The sequence below is a fragment of the Myotis davidii genome, unplaced genomic scaffold (genome assembly GCF_000327345.1).
Source record: "Myotis davidii unplaced genomic scaffold, ASM32734v1 scaffold133, whole genome shotgun sequence".
In the NCBI taxonomy this organism is placed as follows: domain Eukaryota; kingdom Metazoa; phylum Chordata; class Mammalia; order Chiroptera; family Vespertilionidae; genus Myotis; species Myotis davidii.
The window spans coordinates 1,130,624-1,154,987 of NW_006284732.1; the positions used below are offsets into that span (position 1 = coordinate 1,130,624).

General features: G+C 41.0%; 1 protein-coding gene across 4 annotated transcripts in view; it reads right to left on the bottom strand.

The window, feature by feature from the left end:
* Positions 1-24,364, bottom strand: part of FARP1 (FERM, ARH/RhoGEF and pleckstrin domain protein 1) — a 231,935-nt gene that overhangs the window by 174,465 nt on the left and 33,106 nt on the right. The gene's annotated exons all lie outside the window — the stretch shown is intronic.

A 24,364-nucleotide genomic window follows, 5' to 3' on the forward strand; every position in this document is an offset into this window, starting at 1 on the left:
GAGAGAGAAATTAAACACACACACTCAGTTTTTTGAGCTATCTCAATTCTCAGGTTAAGTGAACTGTTCTCCTCAAATAAGAAAGTTGGCTGAATAACATAAACCATGACAATATCCATATGTGCACTACATAACTGATACAGATCATGACATATTCACAATCCTCCTCATTCCCCAGCAGGTTCAGTTGGGCCATCATAAAGCTGTTATCTGTGAGCACATCAGTTTCACATGCACACAGCTGTTAACAAAGGAACTTTCAAGATCCCACATGCTGCCTAACATCTAGGAGGGACGTGCAGTCAAACATTTAACAAAATGGATTTTTCCAAGAAAAATATACTGAGGCATTCATTACAAATCATGAATAGTTTAAAAACCAAGACCCAACAAGCCCATGTATACACACATTTGAACTAGATGTGCAACCTCGGATTGCCCCACATAAAGAATTTAGGGCCGGGACCTGAACTGCTAGGCTCAGTTAGTTAGAGCATCATCCTGATATGCCATGGCTGCAGGTTCGATCCCCAGTATGAGCACATGCAAGAACCAGCCAATGAATGCATAAATAAATGGAACAACAAATCAATGTTTCTCTCTCTCGCTCTCGCTCTCTCCCCGTCCCTTTTCCTTTCTTGCTAAAAATCAATAAATAAAATTAATTTTAAAAAAGGGATTTAGGTCAGCCTGTCCCTGATCACCGCACTGCCCATCTCATAGTGACCTGTGATGGACCCTGACCAAATGGGAAAGGATTATTATGGTTTATTACATGTTTTCCTAGTGGTCAAAAGTAAAATGAGCCATTGAAAAATAACCTACATTTACCTGGAATAACAATGATGTATTTTACCCAGTCTCTGAAATTACTTGTTCTCAAAGTCTTCATGATTAAAAGCAGTATAGCTGGACCCATGGTAAGTCTTAAATAAATAACAGTTGACTTTTATTCTTACCTGAAATCAGATTCTTTCTCAAACCCCCACTTACTCAGGCAATATGATCTAAGTGATCCATTTTTTAAAAAATAAAAAAACTAAATTTCCTCTTCCCCCTCCCCTCCCCTAACAAACAGCACCAAAGCACAGAATCAAACAGTCATTGGAAAATTAAACATTATGTTAGCCCATGAGAGGGACAAGGTTCCTGGCCCTGATCACCTCACTGTCTCAAGAAATCAACATTAAAATCGGATTTTATGCTATTCTGGTTACATGAATATCCTTATTTTTTGAAGATACACTCTAGAGAATTTAAGAGTGAAGGCTTTGTGAAAACTCATCAAGTTTCATACTTCATTTGTGTATGTGTAGTTCGTATGCTATATGCTTTCATTAAAAGTATTTTTAAAAGGAACAGTGAAAGATCCTGATGTCTGTAATTTACTTTCAAAGGGTTCAACAAGTAAACAGATAAAGAGGTAGGAAGGATGGATGGATGGGTGAGTGGGTGGATGGATAGATGGATGGAGCTGGTGGATGAAACAAATACGGCAAGGAATAGGAATATAGGTGATGGGTGTCTACTATGCTTTACGTTCTTAAAATATAGATTTTAATTGGGTTTCCTGTGTGTTCATACAAATAGTTGCAGTGTTTTTCGGGAACAGCCCTCACTTGCTGTCAGCAGGGTCTCTGACAAAAATGGTAAGACTGATGAGAAGGAAGAAGACACAAATGCCCCACAATGAGCAACCTCCACATCCAAGCCCAAGGACAGAACTGGGGTGATTTGTTTCTGTCACACAGAAGCGGGAAACAGGAGGGAAAAATGGTAAAAGACAGAAGAGAGTCTTGAGTAACTGTGAAAGCCCAGAGGAAGAGGTGTGCATTGTCCAATGAAGACAATAGTAACAGAGTCTCTCGCAAAGGAGAGAGGAATCCTTGGTGACTTCCAAGTCCACAGTCATCTGAGTTTTATAAAAGTAGAGTTCTTTCTTCGGGGAAAACCTGGATCTCAGCCTTTGGCTCTTCATTTAAGTCCCAGTCCCGGCTCTTCCACATTTCAGAGCCTGACAAATCCCTCTGAACTTTCAGTGCCCGAAGTCTGCTCCACCGACCTCAGAGGGCTGCGGTGATCATTCAGACAGCACACAGCTTGAGAAACACTCATAACTGGTATCATCTCAAGCAGGTGCCCAACTGAACATTTGAACTGAATGAATGGAGAGGGCTTCTAAATTCAAGCTCATTTTCCTCTTCCGTTACAAGAACCTACAGGATTTTACTGTTTTCATTCATGTTGCCCAGGTAACTACCTACATCCCTCTTCACAGATAATTTAAGAGAGAAAAAGGTAATAAAAGTAGCTCACTTCTTTCGCCTGCACAGCTCATCATTGGAATTGCAAGTGAAGAAGACTCGTTTCTATGGAGTTGGCTGATCCAAAGTAAGAGGGCGACAAGCATAGTTTCCGTTTTGCAAGATGAAAAGTGCGGGAGGTTGGTTGCCCAACAACATGAATATGCCTAACACTACTGAACTCAACACTTAAAAATGGTGAAGATGGTGAATTTCATGTCATGTGTGTTTTACCACAATTAAAATTTATTTTAAGTTTTAAAACAAAAAGTAAAACCAGTCCTACTGGCCTATGAGCTATAGTTTGCTGGCCCCTTGATAGAATCTCACCTCTCAGCTTCGTTCTGACACAGGATGTGAGATGCACTGCAGATGAACCCAAAGCGACCAGAAAACAGCGATCAGAAATCACCAGATACGGCTCCTGTCACAGTGAGGGCATAGACATTGCTTGGATTCCTGTCATATTTCTCTTGACCTGGCCTGAGGGCTTGTGAATGGAGGGCACATACCTTTAGCCTGTGGGAGCCTATGGGCCTGGAATCCTTTCCTACAGGGGAAAAACTGGATTTGATGAAGGATCCTTGCGTCCGATCAGCAACTGCCCACCTGGCCCTTTAAAGATGCACTCCCATTGTCTGAGCAGGGGAAGGGGCCCAGGGCTTCTGCAGAGGGCCTGGAGAAAAGGCAAGCACACGTCTGATCTAAAAAGTCCGGAGTGAAGTGGCCAGGCTATGGAAAACAGCTACACCACCACCGAAGGAGAAACAAGCCGAGTTTACAAATCCCACACTGCCCGCATCCACGCCAGTAACCAGACGGAGGTAGAGGCCAAGTTTACTCAAAGCAGCGACTGTGATGCAGGAAGACAAGCTCCGAAGACAACTGCAGTCGGTCTGCCCCACGACGCCGCAAAACCAAAGGGTCAGGTCAGAGTGAGAGGGATTCCTTAGGAAAAACACAGCGGCCCTTGTTTCAGAATTAGCCTATGGCTAAAACTCAACTGTTTATGCAAAATTATATTTTCTTACTATATTAATTTGCTAAACACCTCGCTAAAATAATAACCCCTTTCTTGGTGCCTCTGCTCCATCCATTTATAGTTCTCAAGGATGGGTTTTAGAAACAGCTAAAGGCATCCTGGGGTTGCTTTCAGTCTTTAATCTAAATGTAATAAAGAGCTGGGAATTCTGGAAACTGGTTTGAAATCTGTGACTTCAGAAAACTTTTCAAACGTGGTTGTTCCAAATATTGAGACTGACGACTCATCTAGAACTGCCGATTCTCCACCAACCAAATGGCTGAGTAAGCTCCGTGTTACTGTTCGAACGTCATCAATAAGGGCCATCAATAAGGGCCGGTGTCAATTCCAGGTGCTGGGCCCTGCTGCCTTTACCTCCATTATGTCCTTCAAAGGACAAAGAATGTGTTGTTAACCCCCTTTTACAGGGAAGGACAATGAGGCCCAGAGAACAAACTGCCCAAAGCCGCACAGCTCCTGAGCTGTTGAGCTGGGACTGGAGTTCAGAGCTCTGACACCAAAGGCAATGCTCCCCCTGCCGCACCCCCTCCTGCCCTGCTGCCTGTCAGGTGGATGTCACAGGCTTGTGACGGAATACGGTGGGAAATCACTGCTAAAGTGATGGAGCTAGGACACCATTTCCAACAGAACACTGGCCTCGGTTGTTCTCTCAAGGGCTCGCTCTTCTCTCCTATAAAGGAATGGGCGGGTGCAAGTGGCCTCTATTAACTTCATGCCCCCTGACATCCATTTTTCCCTCATTAGTCAGTCATGCCAGGAAATAAATGAAAAAAAGCACTTAAAAGGCATTGGGCTGTTTTTAGTTTATTTTACTGTCAGAGAAAACGATCAACATCACCCTCGGGAATCAAGGCAGGGCAAAAAAAACTTTACAACATGTCACAGCGAAAATCAACCAGTCGCAGATGCCAGCTGATGTCCGGTTTTACACGGGAGTTCACGGGGACAACCACTGCCTCCGCCATCAGACTGCGAGTCCTCAAGCAGCACCCCCACCCCCACAGGATGCAGAGCCTGGAGCAGGACAGAAGTCCGTATGCATGCGCTGTGGAAAGGGCATATGTTATAGAAAGTACGGTTGAAATAAACACTTTCATAACAAACACTTCTAACAGCATTAAGGGCTTGGCATAGGCCAGAGAAGCAGAGTTAACATCACCTATGTGCCCACACAGCTGGATGTGAATTCACTAGACTTACATCCATTCACCAGGAGTGGCGTGTGCACCAGGCTGTGACCAGCATTGCTAACACGGAGATCACATTCTAGTGTCCAATGTAACAGGTGACTACGCCCAGGGATTCAAAAGATCCTCCCAATCATACTCCCTTTCATTTGCTTAGCAATCTACCTTTCAGAGTGCCTTCAATTTATTTCCACAAACACTTTCTGAGCATCTGGTATGCCGGGGCCTACACTTGGCACCCGGTAGAGTGATAAGGTTAGCTCAGACCAGTATGTTACCCTTAATGAGCTCCAGTCGGTAAGGTGAAGTAGTAACAATACCATTTGTAAGATTCAATATCAAACCACATAGATTCAATAACAAACCACATCAGAGACACAGAGGTGGCACGGGCATCCCAAATGAGAATATGTCCCAGCGAGGTTTGGAAGGGGAATAGTTTTCAGGATGAGGGCCGGGGAGCAGGGAGATCATGAAAGAAAGGTATTCCAGAAGGAGCAACAACACGTGCAAAGGCCCTGTCCCAGCACACTGTGTGATGTATTTGGGGAATCAGAGAGGGGCCTTTTCCGCTACAGGGGAAACTGAGGGAAAGATGTATTCTGCCAGAGTGTACTGCTGCCAAGGGCATTTCCCCAGATGCTCCCTAACCTGCTGGTGGGAGAGGAGGCAGGTATTAGCTTCGTTCAGTAAATGAGGAAACCAGGACAGAGGCGGGCACCCGAGGGCTCTGTGGGAGTTGTGCTTATGCCGCCTTGTGCTCTGCTGTCCCTCCCTGTCCAGAGCTTGGGGTTCAATGAATGGTGGCTTATTAAAGGACCAAGAGACCTAACTTCCCCAAGGCCACCAGCCAATCGGTGACCGAGTCTAAGTTAGACTCAAGGACATTCCAGTGCTTACTACAAAAGTTACTTTATTTCCAAACCAGGTAGAGATAATGTAAAAGGTTCAGATTCGTGTGATCTCATATGTGATCAATTCTAAGAAGATAAATATCACATAATGCTTAGACAATATTTGGCTTTATACATGTACCATAAGTTACTCAATCCCATGCCATTGGACATCTGAGGCTAGAGTTTTGTACATAAACCTAGCTATTTCTCAGAAGAAATTCCTTTAAAGAGAAAGCACCAATCAAAAAAGTATGTATTATATATACTTTTGTATGAAATCACGAGGGATTTTTATTTCCTTCTTTGTACTTTTAATATTTATGGATTTTCAAATAATAGGCATAGATTTTTTTTTGAGAAAGGTTTCTATAATAGTCAAGTACAAAAAAAATGATTTAAAAAAATCACATATCCACCATTCAGAAATAATATTTTATCACTTTGGTTCAGGTCTTTTTAAAAGAAAAATTAAAATAATATATTGTGGGTAAATTATTCCATCTTCCTGTATCTGAGGAACCAATTACTATTAGCTAGTTTGTATCTTTTCGATCTATTTTACAAACTCACATCCCACATCTATAGAAATCTAGAAAACTTTTTGTATGTATATTTTTTTAAATATAAATTAAACCCTAGGTCCAATGTTATGTTCTTGAGATCAATCTATGTTATTCTCTATAACTACAGCTTATTCCTTTATATCTGACATAGTATTGGTTTAAATATATCGTCTTCTATTTATGTAGCCATTTATGTTGTTTCCAATTTTTCTCTAGAAATATAAATTCAGTAATAACTATCCTTATATTTGTCTTTTGGGGATATGGCAGAGATTCTCTCTGAATATAAACATTATAAAAATAATATTTAAGGTGAGACTGTATTAGAAGGTAACATGGTAACAGTGGCTAAGTTAGTGCCTCTCAATATGAATGTTACAATCTATCGACATTTATACTACAGCCCAGTAATACTTGGCTTCTCAAAAAAACACACAAACAAAACAAACAAACAAAAAGAACAATCCTTCTACATCCCAAACAGTAATGGAATGGTCTGGTCAATTAAACTTGGGTCTGACAGATTAAAAGCTCTATTCTCATTGTTCCAATCATACTTCCTGAAGAAAATGTCAACTAAAATTCACATGCAACTGACATTACCAAAACACCATTTTAACAGTAATTCAATGCTGGTACTGCCATCAGGTCACCTCCAATGACCACAAAATACATGGGTGTCATGGACACTTGCCTGGAATGACCAGTTTCCATTGTAACTGGACATCTCTGCTGGTCTCCACACTGAGCTCCGCCTCCCATGATCTTAAATGGAAAAAAAACACTTGACTACCTCACCCGGCACAGAGGGAAAGCGTATTTATCAGCTGCCCTCCGGCAGCTTAAGTGTCCCTGAAATAAGCTACGTGTGCTGAGCATGACATGTTTGGGGCCTGGAGGAAGAGGAATCCTTGCAGATAAGAATAATGTGGTACCAACCTGTAGGAAGCAAAAACGGCACCGGAGGGCTGTTCAAGGACCCGTCCCTGCAGAGAAATTCAAACCATGTGTTGCTTCTTTTCCTTTCTTTTCCTCACTCCTACACACGCCTGCTATGTCTCAAAAAGATAGCATCTATATTACCAACTGCTATTTTCACAAACATCAATAAAGGCTCCTCCTACGACACCATAAACTCTATCCCACATAACAACCAGCCCTCATCTCCATTCCATTCAAAGCAAAAGCGAAGCTCCCCATCAAAAAAGTACAGTCCTGCAGATTTATGGGAGCTGATTTAAATCTGTGAGCAGGACTGCTGTCTGGTCAAAGGAGAGAGGATACGGAACAAAAGGTTGCATTCAAAGGGAGGTGGAGGCAAAAACACACCAAGGTTCCTTTCTGGAAGGCAGGAATTTCCCCCCAAGGAAGGGCAGGTTCACAACATACCCCCACTGCTCAGGCGCCCACAGGTGAGGGCCAGCACCCCCCATGGGGCCCTGGGCAAGGAGCCCTCCCCACTGCCCCCGTGTCTGCCGAACTGATTAATATTGGGAGCCTCGACTCCCCAGTCGGTGGGGTTCTGGGACTGCGCCCGGCTCTGAGCATCCTGTCTGTGGCCTCATTTAACACTGCTCCTGGCCTGGTAAACCTGGCAAGCAGCAGATGAAAAGTGAATTTCAAACGCTGCCCAGCTTCTTAGCGGGACAGGGTGACAAAAGCCAGAATGTGGTGGACGTGTTAGGACTCACTGACTTGAGAAACATGCACCAGCAGCTCTAGCATCAGGGATCCCAAGAGGGAGTCCAGGCATTTGTAATAACAAAGTGCTTGTGGGCAAGCCTGAGGCTTCCCCTCATGTTTTGCTTTCACAGGCCCGGAGTTGAGCTGGGCTGAGTTCCAGTCCTCTGGGTACCATCACCGCGATCTTTCCTAAGCTTGCACAGTTCATCCGGGATGAGGTGAATGTGCAATGGCTGAACTCAACACAGATGTAGGAGGCCATGCTGGTTGAAACTTGTATTTTTTTCTTAATGGAACAAACGAAGAACAAAAAACAAACAAACAACAACAACAAAAAAATACATTTTAAATGAAGCAATGTTCACCCATCAATAGGCAACAGAGGGAATGTTAATAGCATCTTAAAATTTAAGACAAACTTTATGTATTTTAGAACAGTCCTGAGTAAAAAATATAAACACAAAAAGAATACATTATGCCTTTTCCATGGTGTCCTGAACCAATGCGGGCAACTAGTTAGTATCCTAAGTCACAAACAAGTACAGGAATAAAGAAAGATGTTCTGCCATTTGCTCAATTGGCTAATATTAGGAGCACAAAAATTCTTTTCGGGGGCAGAGAAGAGCAATAATTTTATTAAAAGTAAAAAGTATCCCTTCCTATAAGAGGAAATAAGGCTCTCAGACTATAAGTAAACACTGAAGGAAAAGATGTATTTTGAAGCCTAATCATTGCTTTTTTAAATTTTTTTCATTGATTTCAGAGAGGAGGATGGAAAGAGAGATAGAAACATCAATGATGAGAATCATTGATTGGCTGCCTCCTGCACACCCTCCACATAGGATCGAGCCTGCCAACCCAGGTACATGCCCTTTACCGGAATCGAACCTGGGACCCTTCAGTCCGCAGGCCAACACTCTATCCACTGAGCCAAACCGGCTAGGGCTGATCAATGCTTTTTTGTTGCGTTTACCTAATGTAAGGACTGGTTATTCTAGACTTTCTTTGAAATGGACTGCCCATCTAGCAGATGCAGGAATTTACTTGTCTAACATAGTGCAGAGAACCTGGGAGAATTAATTATTGTTTTATGAACATTGGGACTGAAGCTATCAGAAGTTACACAGCTCAGTGGTCTGAGCTGCCAGTGGCCAGGAAACCTCAGGTACAAACTTCGAGTCCCTCATGATGAGTCTGGGGAGGCCCAACACGGGGGCAGGTGGGCACACCGATAGGTAGGCTGCACAAAAGCCCACCTCCCCCCAGTAAATTTCTAAAAACTCATTACAGACTAGCATGTGTTTGCTGCTGGTTTACAAAAAAAACTGGAAATCAAGACCATTTTATATTCTTCAATTAATTACCAAATGAAATTACATAAATACATATTAAAAAAATCCTACTAGATGGCAGCATTCCTGGGTTGCTTGGTCTAGAGTTTCATGCCATGAGGGCAAGAAGTTAGATGCCTGGCAGAGAATGAGAGGCTAAGCCGACAGCTAGTGACTGACTTTGGCTTTCTTCTTTCTTTACCATCTTTGCAATTATTCAGGTTTTTTCGCTTCAACCTGGACTCTTGGTAATTTGACTTCAAATTAAATGGTATTTGTCGCTAATTGCGACAAATGAGCACGCATCATGCTCAATGATCTAGTGCATTATCAAGATATACTGACATCTTGACCTGAAACCATACTGGTTAGTGATTTTATAAACTCTATTATCAAAGTTTTTAAAGGAAAAAGCATAATAAGAATGAGAGGGTTTCACAACCTGCTCTTATCAGGTCCTAGTCATTAGGTAAATGATGAATAAAACTTCAGTATCTGAGAGACTGAAAGTTTCAGCTTGGATTTCTTCACTGTAGCCACACATCCATTAGGGTTCTACTTCTTAACGAGGGGTTCGGGCAGATAGACATATATAGAGCAGAAGAAGGCAGTAGAAGATGAAGAAAAACAGAAGAGGAAGAGGAAAATGCGTACTTTTCATTTTACATGATTAAACTGTGTCAGCAAGAAAGATTAGCAAATTCCATAACACTCTCCCTACCATGTGCAAAAGCTTCCAGAACACTTTCGATGGTATTACTGACACTGCCAAGGCCAGAGATGTTCTAAATACACAGATGATTCCACCTCCGAAAAAGTGTAAGGAAATTGAGAATACATACTGTATTTTTTAACAAAAAAAGTTGTTCTTTGTACTGTGATGTTAAGTGATGTTAAGACTTTCCTTTGGGGGTGGGGGGAGATTAGTAGTTTTTATTTGTGTAGAGTTACACCTCTTGGTCTGCAAAGTCCCATTTGCCTTAAATCAGTCCTGGAAAATATGAAGCTGGGGCTTCAATAAAGATAGAAGCAAAGCCAGTGTCCAGAGTTTATGTTCCGTGGAGGAGTTGACCCAGCAGAGCATCGGGCGAGATTCACTCCACTCGTCCACTGTGCGGGCCACACATGGCTGTGAGCCACATGGGCAAATGCTGGGGAGTGCACTCCCTGCAGCAGGAGGCCCAAGCGAGCCAAGAGAAGCAACTCCTTTTGTTCAGGAGTTTAAAGAGCAAACCTTCTCATGTTTGCAGTGGCCACTAATGTGTTCCCAAGTGTGACTGACAGGTCAGCATCTTCCCACATCACCCAGACCTTACTGGGCATGCGTCTAAATTGTAGCTTTCCTTTACTCCTTTCTATTTATTAATGAATAACCAGGTTATTACAATGGTAACACAATGAGCTGCCGCTGCCCACTGCCCCTAGTTGCAAGTCTAGTGGGGTGGAATTCCCTAGAGCAGTGGTTCTCAACCTTCCTAATGCCGTGACCCTTTAATACAGTTAGTTCCTCATGTTGTGACCCCCAATTTCATTGTTACAAATTGAACATAATTAAAGCATAGTGATTAATCACAAAAACAATATGTAATTATATATGTGTTTTCCGATGGTCTTAGGCGACCCCTGTGAAAGGGTTGTTCGACCCCCAAAGAGGTCGCGACCCACAGGTTGAGAACCGCTGCCCTCGCGTTTAGGAGATGCATGCCTGTGGGGGGAGTAGGAGGAAGGGGAGCAAAAGGTTCCGGTGTGCGATAAGATATTTTTGATTATCTGTGATAATGGTACAATAATTGTGTTGAAAAAAATGAATATTTTAAGAGATATATACTAAAATGTTTATAATTGAAAACAAAGGCTTCCTTCAGAAAGCAAATCTTGCCACTAGTGAGAGATGCCCACACATACATCTTAAAAGTCGTTATTGTTAATACTCAGTTGTTATAGTATTACATTTCCATTTTTAAAAGTGTGTAGTAAAAGTATATGACATAAAATTTACCATTTTTAAGTGAGCCGTTAGTTCAGTGGCATTAAGCGTATTCTCACTGTTATGCAACTTTCATCACCATCCACCTCCAGATCATTTTCCTTCTTGCAAAACTGTACCTGAGGACCCATTAACCAATAACTCTCTCTGGTCTTTGGCAACCACCATTCTACTTTCTGTCTCTACTATGCATACATTTTACAGTTTCATGAATTCAGAATTCATAACATCATACAAAAAAACTCTCAAGATTTCAAATACTGACTCATTACTTTATAAACATAGTATAACTTAAATATTCCATTGTATTTGCAATAAAAACACTTATCAACATTTTAATAGTTATGTAGAATTCTGTGCATGGGTAAACAGTAATTTCAGTGGGTTTATGGTTTTGTTTTTATTATTAACATCCCTTTCATGAATATCTTTCAATGGGCTTTTTTCTATTAGTTCTGGAAGGGCACTTCCTAGAAGCGAAATTGCTGGAGCAAACTATGCACACTTTTAACATTTTTGACCAGTTGCCAAATTGCCCACCAAAAGGGTTGTTGCTTTAACTTTTAGTGATGCTTCCAATATGCAGATACATTGTTCTGGATTTGGGGGGTGGGGAAGAAGGCCAGAGGATACTCAAACAATGACCTACAGTTCTGACTAAATTATTTCTACTATACATTCTTTTCTTGCAGTTGTAAGAGACCCTTCCCACATGATCTCGGCCTGACATATGATATAAGAAATCTACAAAGGTCATGAATAGTCATAAACTGAAAATCAGATTTTCTGAAGGGGACCCTTTTTAATTTAAAAAGTTGAAGTTATGGCATGTGAACCCCGAGGACTAAGAAAGGCTACTACTCATGGCTAATTGTGCTCAAATTAAAATTTTTTTAAAGCAAAGAGGCAGAGCCTGGCAGCCATTTCTGCACAGAGGTCTCTCAGGCAAACTGTGCTTCACAGACTCTGTGCTCTGCAGACTTTCTCTGCACTAGCCTGCCTCCAATGTACTGTATTTTTCCGTGTATAAGATGCCCCCATGTATGAGACGCCCCCTACTTTTCCAACCTAAAATTAAGAAATCAATATTTTAAACATGAAACAGAACACATTTTTACTTAGTAATTACTGCAGGTAATGTTTACATACCAGTACTATGATATTATGCAGCATATCACTTTATTCAGCCTCTGTTGCATCACTGCTCTCTTCATCACTATTAGTTCCAGACATATCAATTTCTTCAACTTCTATTGTATCACTGCTGTCATCCCAGTCACTGTCTATATATAAGATCATCCTCATAAACTGGTGGCATTTTCTGAGCTAACTTTGTTCGTGTTCTGATAGCCAACAATAAGTAACAATAAGGCTTGTGATTGGAGGAAGCCTGTTTGACAAGCCTGTTTGAGCAGCTACGCACCCGCGTGGCTCCCTCCTCAGCTGACTTCCGTGTATAAGGCGCCCCTCGATTTTCAGTCTAAGGATTTTAGGCAAAAATAGTATCTTATACATGGAAAAATATGGTAACCTGCCTGCTTGCACTGTGTCTCTGCCATCTGAACCAGCCCTTACAAAGGAGTTCCTAAAGTCCTATTTCAACCAATAGGAATGAGGCTTTCCCCATCCAATCAGAGCTATGCAGTTCTGAGTAATCAGAGTAGCTCTATTCTGACCAATCAGGGACCAGGGACAGGAACGTTTGTCTATATAACCCAGCTCCCCTCTTGATGGGGAGTACACTTTCCACCAAAGACTGAAGGCTGCATTTCCCTGGGTGACATCTGGAGCACATGCTGTTCTTACCGCCTTGCAGTAGCACTACTGAGCTGTTCTACAGCAGTGCCCTTTCTGCAGGCACGCTGTCTTACTGTTGAGCTGTTTGCACTAAATGAAGTTTCCTTCTTCACTGCACCCCAGATTGGGGGTTTCTGTTGGTGTTGAATTGGTGCCAACTACCATCAGTTGACAGATAATTACCCTTTACTAACTCTGAAAGAAATTAGCTATGTAGGAGGACTGTAAAAGAGGCAATAAATAAAATACAGAGTTCCATCTAATTCTTATTATGAATATTTTTCAAAATCTACCCAGGAAAAGTAAATTTAATTAAAAAGAGCTGCTTTATAACATTTAAGTTATCAGCAAATTGGTGTGTTTTATAATTACATAGCAACCACTTTTGCATTCAACAAAAGAAAATTGCAAAATCAACAACGATTTCTGCTTCTTCATTTGCTGTCTCACCCATTAATTTAGCTTCTTTGGGGTGGCCAAAGGAGGCCTAAAAAGAGACCTCTTCACCTCTTGGCTCTCCCTATAGGTCCCAAGTCTCATTTCTTAAATACAGCTAAATTCTCTTGGTTGGGGAAATTCATTATTTCATAAATTCCTTCTAGAAATAAAAGTTACTTCCTTCGCTTTTTAATGCATAACAATTTTTTAAAAAGGGACTGCCATAAAAGAGACTTAGTACTAAATGTATCTTGTTCTTTCCCCCAGCTGTGGCCAAGCCAGCAACTCTTCATGAAGTAGTTTCTGAAAATCCTCGTGGTTACTTCTCCCACGGCCAGTTACACTAACATATGTTTTCATTTATAGCATTATGGATATTCTCTAGACAGTCAGTCTGTTGAAAAGAAATTAATCCCAGCAGTGAGCTATGATCCTCAATTCTCAGCAATTTCTTGTGAATTCATGGTAAGGCTATTTATGCTGAGGCTGAATATGAATGTGTAAACAGCTGACCAGGGCTAAGCTAGTATGCGTTTGGCTTATCTGGCTTACATCTCATTCTGCATTTAGAGCAATATTGGCAGAAGAAGACTTTTCTCATTAAAAGACTCAACACACATACAACAGACAAAATTCTTACAATAGCTTCAGTGTCACCTGAATAGAACACCTACTTTTTGTTGAGCACCGAGGTGCCCAGAGTTATCTAATTATTTCACATGTGCTCGTTAGTCATTTTGCAGGCCTATTGCTAACTCAAAAACAGACAAGTATTATTGTCATGATTTTACAGTTAATGTAACTGCGACTCACCAAAGTTAAGTAGTTAGTTCAGGATCACAAAATTATTAAGAGTGGAGCTAAGGTTTGAACACTCATCTCTCGTTTCAAACCCAAAATGCTAAGACAACACAAACACCAACAATGGTGCACAGCATTATAAGATGGCTATGTGGTGATGGGAGAGGAGGACACAGTGCTTTTCAGGGATGTCCACTCATATCACCACTTTGCCCAGGAGCACCGAGTCCCCAGGAGAGGAGAGTGAGATGAGGGGGTCTCAGAACACAAGTAACTGGAATGATCACATGAAAAAAAGGACCAAGAGTGTTATTTTCAGAATGTTCACAATGATCTGGTAAGCTCCAATGTGTGTTATGTAGAGACAAAAACGCTGATCAATTTGTTCCAAATTCCACATGGAAAGCGTGTGTGCGTGTATGCGCATGTGAACACAAAAGGGATTCTGACCTCAAACCCAGAAATTCTGCCTCCACCCAACGCTGTATTCATTATAACAAGCCTAAAACTCACCACACGGCTCAGGTTACATAAAAATCTGCTGTAAACTGATAAAGGGCTATAAAGTCGAAAGGGTCAGAGCCTGGGTTTGAAACCGAGGTTCAAAACTGAGGTTTGAAACTAAGCTCAACATTTACCAACGCTGTGACCTTGGGCAAATCAGTAAAGGCAGCAGCGATCTACACAGACTGTGCAGTCATCCCTTGGAATTCTCGGGGGACTGGTTCCAGGACTCCCCTCAGATACCAAAATTTAAGGATAACCAATTCCCTTATAAAATGTTGTGGAACAAGGCATACAGTTGGCCCTCTCAACCGTGGATCAAAAACAGTTTTTCTGATCCACAGTTGGTTGAACCTGAGGATGTGAAACCCATGGATATAGAAGTGGTAACTTGTAAGCTACGTTTCATTACTACACACATTATCTCCTTTAATCCTCGCAACCACCTTTTGAGGTGGGAATTAGTATCTTATTGTGAATGGCAAAACCCAGGATACAGTAAAAAATGTGGCAGAAGAAGGAATCAAATCCAATTTTTATCTAACATCAGTCTTTTGATATGAGCCTCAGTTTCTTCCCTGAAAAACCAGATCTAAACATCTAACTCATATTCAGAGGGATGCTACAGTGATTTCCTGAGACAACTTCCAGAAAGTAGGATGTTTTCCTTAAATAGGACTCAACAAACAGTAGCTAGTGAAGTTTTCATCATCACCATTATCATCCCCATCATCATCATCCTCACTACTCACACCACCACCACCACCACCATCATCGTCATCATCATCATCATGTTAATAGAGAATAAAAAACTAAACTTAGGGCTACTGTCAATAAACATTTAACAGCATTCCTTAATGCTTCAAATTAGTTTTATCTCCCAAAACACCCTTTTCAAAGATTAGAAACTTCACATTTTTCCTTACTGAACAAACTTGGCTTGAAAACTGCTTTTGTTGCAGCTAAGTCAACATACAGCTATTAATTCATCGCAATCCGCATTTACAGAATCAGTGCCAACCTCTGGAATTCAACTTACTCATAACCAAGTAGCTGGTTTTATTTTGATAAAAGCTACTTGAAAATCTCAGGGGTCCATGCTTGCCAAAATCAAGTGGAAAAATGTTGGGTGTCACACAATTTGGAAGTGCTCTAAAAATAATACTCTGAGAATGTGAGGCAGTAGTATTTTCCTCTAAAGTATAAATCATTACTAGGGCTCTCGAAGTCATGGACCCGAATAATCTCAGCAAGCTAATGGATAGCTTTCTTTAAAGACTAATACCAAACACTTTTGTTAACACTGACTTACACATCAATTCAGGCCCTTGGGAGGCATACACAACTAAGTGGGTTGGTATGAGAGAGAAGTCTTTAAAAGTGTTTAAAGCACAAAGTACAGAAACAGCCACCATTTTCAGCGGGCATGTGCTAAAGCAGCCCATGAAAGGGGGGGCCCTGAGTGTTCTGTAGGGGCCAGGCCTGTCTACCATCACAGCTCTCTTGCCCTTTTGCTGGGCCAACATTCACTTGTCTTTGGGTTCATGTCTAAGTATGTGAAAAAAACATTACAGCGTGTGTGTATGTGTGCATGCCCAAGTGTTGGGGCAGTGGGAAGTGGGTTGGGAGAATCTTCAAACACCTAAACCCAGAGCCTACTCTTTGGGAAATGTCATCTTTTGGAAAATAGATAAAAAATCAGGTAACAAACTTTACATTAGTCTCCCAATATCAGCCCGTTAAGGGCCACACGGGAAGTCTTAAGTTACTGAGTGATGCCACATGCACTAATGCTCTTTTAGCCTTGAGATTCTCACACTAAATAACCACGTTTAGACAGACCAAAATTATGTTCCAGCAAGTATTTTGAAAAATTCATCTGACAATAAAGTCACTCTAATTATTCTGATTATTCTAATATCATACATACTATTAACTTTATTATCTATATCTAATTAACTGTCTGACTATCACAATCTAGTATCTTTTTTGGTTGATTAGGGATCTCATCAAATCACAAAATCTAATGAGTGACTTTGAGGGCTTTTGTAGTTAATTTGTCCCCCTCCTCTCTCAGGATGGGGACTCCCTATTAAGCTGAAAAAAGCCATTCACATCTCTTGAATAAAACCTTCCTGGGAGTGCCCTGTGTCCTAGTTGAGAGAATCCTAGACTAGGAAGCAGGAGGTATAAATTCTGGCCCCGCTTTAGCCATCATTAGCTAAATGACTTTGGGCAAAACAGTACCCGGTTTGAGCCGGCTTTTCTACTTTGTAAATGGGCATACGGGGCTGGCTTTCCAGTTCTAACAGCCACTCATTGAAGTTCATATTCTAAGATTCAATTTTGATATTGCTTACCTTTATGATTATTCAAATACTCATTTATGTTTAGTCATAAATTTGAAACTGTTATGTTTACAAGCATAAACATTTTTATTTATTCATTTAATCCATAAACATCTATTAAATCCCTGCTACGTGCCCAATGTGGTGCTTTAGGCTAGGAATAGACCAAAGATCAGAATCTACACAACTGCTCTTTCCATGGTTAAATGGGAAGACAGGCATTGAACAAATAATTTAGAAACCAGTCATGCTGTTGTTTATAATTACACAAATGTGCCAAACTCTAAAGAGAAGCAAGGGAATGATTAACACAAAATTCGGGCTGTGATTACTTCTGCGAGGGGGTAGGGGGGTGTGGAGCACTGGGGGAGAAGCTCATCGTGGGAATGTTATACTTTTTAACTTGGATGTTCATGTTATTATTTGTTACTATACTTCCACATTTTGCAGCCTCTTTTGCAAATATCTCATATTTCACAATCTAAAGTTTCAACAGATTACGTAAATATAAAATCATGTACAAACCCAAAAAATTGGCATCATAGAACATTTCTTTGGAATCTAAAGCATCCAAAACATAAATGATTTCAGAGTTCAACATTAATAGGTCGGATGTCACTTGAGATGACATGTTAAAGGACAAATTCAGCTTTGTTTGTGGTCTAATCCCACATTTCTTTTCAAAGTGCCCAAGTTCTTCCAATTAAGTCAATGGAGAGCTCCAATGTTGAGTTGTTTGGAAATCACTGGTAAATCTCTTAAATAAATTTAAAGCAATGCATTATTTAACATACATAATCACACATTCTTTTCTCTTTTATTAAATGCTGATCCAGACTCAATAACTTGAAAACTTATAAACATAAGTTTTATTAGGTTTTTTTAAAAGGTCAATAACCTAAAGGATACGTGGGAAAGGAGCTGTCAATCATCGAAGTATCACACCATCCAAAATACTTTCCCCAAAAGTCCCTAACACATTAACAGGGAACTGTTATGCTTGGGTGTTTCCAAAGGTGAAGTTGGAATAGTAAAGAGATTTAATCAAAGCATCACCTGATATGTGCCCATTTACAAGATACAAGATACCTGGAAACTCCTACTTGATTATTAAACAAAACTGAGACACAAAAAGCAGTTATTGCTTAACCTGGGTGTTCATTTCATTGAAATACAGCTGATTATCATTCTTTGCTATAGTTATGTTCTATAAAGGAACTCCTAAATTAGGGAATACTGAACCAGTCAGTGCTCCCAGGGAAAATACAGGTTTAAGTTTGTGGGAGCCTCTGCTCTCAACATTTTCATCAACTGATCGATGCACAGCCTTGTTTTACATGTTGCTGTTTAAAGACACCTGAGATTAATTAAAATACTGTTGATTCATGAACATTGACCTCACAGTCAACAGCACACATGCCTTTTCTCCACAGGTCACATCATAGCCCTCTTGTTCTTAGAGAGACCAACGGCATTTCAGCTCTACACCTCGGAGCCATTTTCAACAGCAAAATTGCCAAGGAAAAGGACAAGAATGTTTTCCTGCCATCACCCTAGGTTAGTTCAAGTTGCTCTTGGTGTTTCTATGGACATCCATCCTCCCAGGGTGCTTCATACTGCAGGGCTGTGGGGAGTATGAGCCCACACAAGTCACACTGAGGACTGGGATGTCCAAGTTACTGACCTGGCCTGGTCATGTAGGGCTCAATGTGACTTTCTTAAAGAGCAATTAAAGAGATCATACATGGGAACAAAAGTAGATCCAGCCATGTCAGCCCGGTGTGTGGGAGGCTGCACATAACCAGCAGGCCCCACACCGTGGGCCTGACACCATTAGCAGATGGCATGCACACTCTTCCAGGTGTGTGCAGGAGAGGCTGTCTTCCTGAGAAGACAGGTGTGCAGGACACAAGAACCCCCGCTCTCAGTTCTATGCAGAGTGCAGAGGCAGGATACATGGGTTCAATGAACAGCTGGATTCTTCTAACATAATTGACAATCAGTGTTCCAGTTCAGTGCTCTGGTCTAGAAAAGCACTGACAAAGCCTCTATTCATTAGAGTGCTGTGTTCTTAAGTGACGTCATTCTGTCTGTTTGCAGTTTAAGTACCTGGTTAAAGTTAAACTTTCTAAATGCCCCACTTATGGCATCGTTTCCATATCTGAGAATAAGGACTTTGAGCTCTTTCAATTATTCCCAGGGAAGAAGAGAAGGAACAGAGTATGAACACACACACACACACACACACACACACACACACACACACACACCTTACTTTTGAGAATTATCTAACAGCAACAAAAAATTGAGTCACTTTTTCTAAACAAAAACTAAAGAATCTAATTTTAAGTTACAAGAATGAAAAGAGTAAGCTTATTTTCTTGATCTATCCATAACAATTAACGATTCACTTAAAAAGTTAGGAGAGGAATGGGGCACATCTCTGTTTTTTTCCGTACTATTTAAAATTGCCATTGCCGAACAATCATGTCATACCTTTGTAATTACAAGATGAGTTTTTCTTTTAAAGGATTGTTCTATTAACCCCAAAAAGATTGCTCAAGTATTAATAATGAAATAAACAGCTGCTATTCTAACTAGTTCAGACCTAATCATCTACTTTACTCTGAGAAGGAACTGAAGGAGACTTTTTCAAATAAAGCTTTGAGTTTACATGAGTAGAAAATGTCCTGCATATTACTCTTAATAATCTATAATTTAAGTGTTCTCTTTATATTATTAGGTACTACAACTTAGTCATAAAAGACACCAAATTAAACATGGGAGCTGAAAATTTGTTTTCTTATCAAAAATAACTGTTCTCATATAAACATCCTAAAAAATGTTTACAAAGAAACTGGTAAGATACACATGAATTAAAACATATTCGACTAACCTGCCTGGTATGGCTCAGCAGTTGAATGGCAACCTATGAACCAGGAGGTCACCAATGGATTCCCAGTCAGGGCACACACCCGGGTTGTGGCCCGATCCCCAGTGGGTGATGTGCAGGAGGCAGCCAATTGGGTGATGTGCAGGAGGCAGCCAATTGATCATTCTCTCTCATCGTTGATGTTTCTATTTCTCTCTCCCTTCCCCCTCCTCTCTGAAATCAATAAAAATATACTTTAAAAAAATATGTATGGCTATATATTAATCTTTACAAAAGACTTCATAATTAATAATCCATTATTTGAATTAAATAATGTTATGCAAAAATTACTGCAGAATTCTCAGAACACAGTAATAGAGTAAATGAGGTGTTTCTTTTAAATTTAAAACCTTTCAGGAATTGAACTGCAACAATTCCAATTAACACTGTAAAACTAATGAATCTAATTAAGAGATCACTTGGGAAAGGGAGATGGTTCTTCACCACTAGCAATAAACCAAATTTCTCTCTTCAGTCTACTTTATGGCTGAAATAGAAGAAAATCTTTCCCTGGTATCAAACGGCCAGGGCAGAAAGGCTTTCTTACTCCTCTGTAAGAGGCACCACAACTGAGGGAGCCCAGACCTGGGGGTTGGCCTCACTGTAAAGAGGCTTCCCTGGCTGAGAGACCACTCCATCTACACCTCCCCCCCCCCCGTCTCTCAGTTGGTGTCAGGGACCCCCGGGAAACTAACTTTCATCTGGCACTGAAATGTGTTAATGTCACATTTTAACATAACTCCAGCCAACGCCAATCATTTTCTTCAAATGAAATAATGAAACAGGACTTAAGTCTGAATGCAATTGAGAATAGGAAGTTCTTCGGTGATTGCTACTCCTAAACTCCTACTTCAAGCCCAATTTAGGTAAGAAATAGAACCTTTCCTTCAGATGAGCAAAAATACAGCCCTCTCCCAACTTTTCAATTATTGGCAAATTGCTGGTTAAGCATCAAGTGTCTGTGCTTCCAACCAAAGCAGCAGAGGAGGACGGGACCACGGAGCACAGCAGCCCTCAGAGAAAAGAGAGCAAGGTTCTTCGCTTGGAAGGGCATTTGTGGGAAAACCCAAACTGCCAACGAGCAATCAGCTACAATCACATACAATACGACTGTGTTTCCATCATGAACTGTACCCGATTCTATTCCACTTTAAAAGTACAAAATTATCTAGTACATGATTATATATAATTGAATAAAAGGTCTCTCTGAAATTTTAATCAAGTTTAAATTGACCCAAAGGAACTTGATCATTGATATTCTTTTCAAGAGATTGTTTTAAAAAAAGAAAAGATTCTAGAAATACAGTGCTAGGTGGAGGGGCAGTACTTGCTTCTTTTGTAATTATTTAGTAGCAAGATTATAAGTTTCAGGTAGTAGTTTTAAAAAATTCTGTCTAAAATTACACTGAAACCTAACATGTGTATGCAAGGGTAGAGGGGTAAAAATGTAATCCCCCTCTCAAAAAGGCCAACAGCAAAATCAACTTTAGGTCCAGTTTTTATTGCAAAAGTAACAGATGATCAATTCTGAGATCCTCTGTCAAGCTGGAAAAAGAGAATCTGTTTTCTAAATGGGCAACGCAGCCCTGGCCAGTAGTGCTCAATGGTTAGAGTGTCAGCCCGTGCACTGAGGGTGTTGGGTTTGATTCCCAGTCAAGGGCACATGCCTGGGTTTCAGGTTCACTCCCATCCCCTAGTTGGGTCATGTGCTGGAGGCAAACACTCGATGTGTCTCTTTCACATCAATGTTTCTCTCTCAATCCTGTCCTTCCCTCCTTCCCTTCCAACCTCTCTGAAAGCAATGGGGAAAATGGCCTCTGGTGAGGATTAACAAAAAAATGAAATTAAAATTAAAGAAAATAAAAGGGCAATGCAAGTTATAGATTCTTCTTCTTCAATGGACTACAAACACAAAGTATCTCTTCATAAGCGATTTCACCTCACAGACCTAAATAATTCATTGAGGATGAGACATATTCCATAACACACTGAGTTCTAGTTGATCTGAGCTGGACAAAAACAAAATACTAAAACAAAAGAACAAATAAATATTTCAAAACCTAAATCCATATCCTAGACTGGGAAATACCATATGTCATTACTGAATTTTTGGAGGTGAGGCATCTTATTGTGCATCTGATTTTACACTATCCTACTAAAACATAACAAAAACCACTGCTTACTATCTACAAGTCTGGGGAGAATGGATCACAGCTCCTCACAAAAACAGGAAAACCTTTATACATAAAGTAGCATGAGTCTCTCTGCCCATCGGAGAAGGAACAGTGAGCTTGGGACCAAAACATAAAAGTCAAAATGAGCAGTAAACAGTTTTCACTTCTCTCAGCTAAATGTCTAAAACCTAAGTTCTTTCCAAAGAAAATACATTTCACAGACAGATGTAGAAGTTTTGACTTAGGAAATTCACGAACATACACATATCAAAAACTTAATAACTTCTGAAATCTATTTCTATAAAGATAAAGTTAGCTTTTTACAAGATTGTGTGCATTATTCAATATCCTTGAACAGTGCTTGCTACTGTGCTTTTCTGTAGTCTTATATCTTTGAAAGAAACAAAGGAGGTGCCATCATTAATGCACGTACACATTCTCCTACGTATTTCCACTACCTTTGAGGAGGAATAAAGTCCACTTTCTAAATAAAACCGAACAGCTTTGAGATTAATTATACTGCAAATATTGACCTTAATTAAAGGCACACACATATATATTTTTGTGTGTGTATATAAAATAGTATTATTATAAAGATACTAGTGGCCCAGTGCACAAAATTTGTGCATGGGGAGGGAGGGGGGGATTCCCCTCTGCCCAGCCTGCACCCTTGCCAATCAGGGACCCCTTGGGGGATGTTTGACTGCTGGTTTAGGGATCGGGCCTAAACCAGCAGTCAGACATCCCTCTCGCAATCTGGGACCGCTGGCTCCTAAGCGCTCACTTGCCTGCCTGCCTGATCGCCCCTAACTGCCTCTGCCTGCCTGCCTGATTGGCCCTAACCCCTCTGCCTGCCTGCCTGATCACCCCTAACCTCTCTGCCTGCCTGCCTGATCGCCCCTAATTGCCTCTACCTGCCTGCCTGATCACCCCAAACTGTCCTCCCCTGCCAGCCTGATGTCGCCCCCAACTTCTCTGCCCTGCCAGCCTGATCTCGCCCCCAACTGCCCTTCCCTGCTTGCCTGATCATCCCTAACTGCCCTCCCTGCTGGCCTGATCTTGCCCCCAACTGCCCTCCCCTGCAGGCCTGATCTAGCCCCCAACTGCCCTCCTCTACCGGCCAATTTGGTTCTGATTAGTCAATTTCTATGCCAGTCAGCATCAAAAGCTCCACCTCCTAGGCAGCCATTGGCTCCTCACAATTGACCCAGATTTGGTTCTGATTGGTCAGTTTCTATGCAAGTCAGCATCAAAAAGCTCCACCTCTTAGGCAGCCATTGGCTCCTCACACTTCACCCAGATTTGGTTCTGACTGGTCGGTTTCTATGCCAGTCAGCATCTCTGGGCCTATCAAAGGGACCTGACCAAATAGGCGGGGCTGATCAGCAGCCCCGGTGGAGGCCTGGAGAGAAATGGAGGCACAGCTGCTGGCCCAGCAGGAGAGAAAGAGAGAGCCAAGTGCTGATCAACAGCTGCCACACAGGCTACGGATCAGACCCTGCTTTTCTCTCCAGGTCTCTCTCCGGGCTGGATTCGCAGCCCCCTCAGCAGGACTGATTTCCAGTTAGTCGAGCCTCTAGATGTTATGGGCCCAGGGTTTTTATATATTAGGATTATAATATGGATAGTATACATATGCCCACTAAACTTATGTTCACTGTCTTGATTTTTCTTTTTTTAAGCAATATCATTAATTATATTATTTTTATTGTTTTCCAGCTTTATTGAGATAAAATTGACATAATAGATGTTAAAGGTATATATCTTAATGATTTGATAGATACATATATTAATGTATATGTAATGTATTAACTAACCACAGTAGGATTAGTTAACACTTCCATAGCCTCACATAATTAGCATTTCTTTTGGAAGGGAGAGCACTTAAGACCTACTTTCTTACCAGCTTTCAAGTCTACAGTACATTATTGTTAACTATAGTCACCATGCTCTACTAGTATATTAGATTCCCCAGAACTTATTCATCTTATAACTAGAAGTTTGTACTCTTTGACTGAAGTCTCCCCCTTTCCCCCACCTCCAGCCCCAGCAACCACCATTCCACTATTTCTATGAGTTATAGAATTTTAGATTCCACATATAAGTGAAATCATACAGTATCTGTCTTTCTCTGGCTGACTTATTCCACTTACCATAATGCCCACAAGGCCTACCCATGTTGTTGCAAGTAGCAGAATTTCCTTTTTCCTCCGCTGTCTCCTAAGTATTTCCTTTTTCCATTATATGTATATATGTGTGTATAGATCTATCTGCATCTGTGTGTATACATCTTTACTGCACAAGGACACTTAGATTGTTTCCATATCTTGGCTCTTTTCAATGCTGCAATGAACACAGGAGTTTAGCTATCTCTTCAA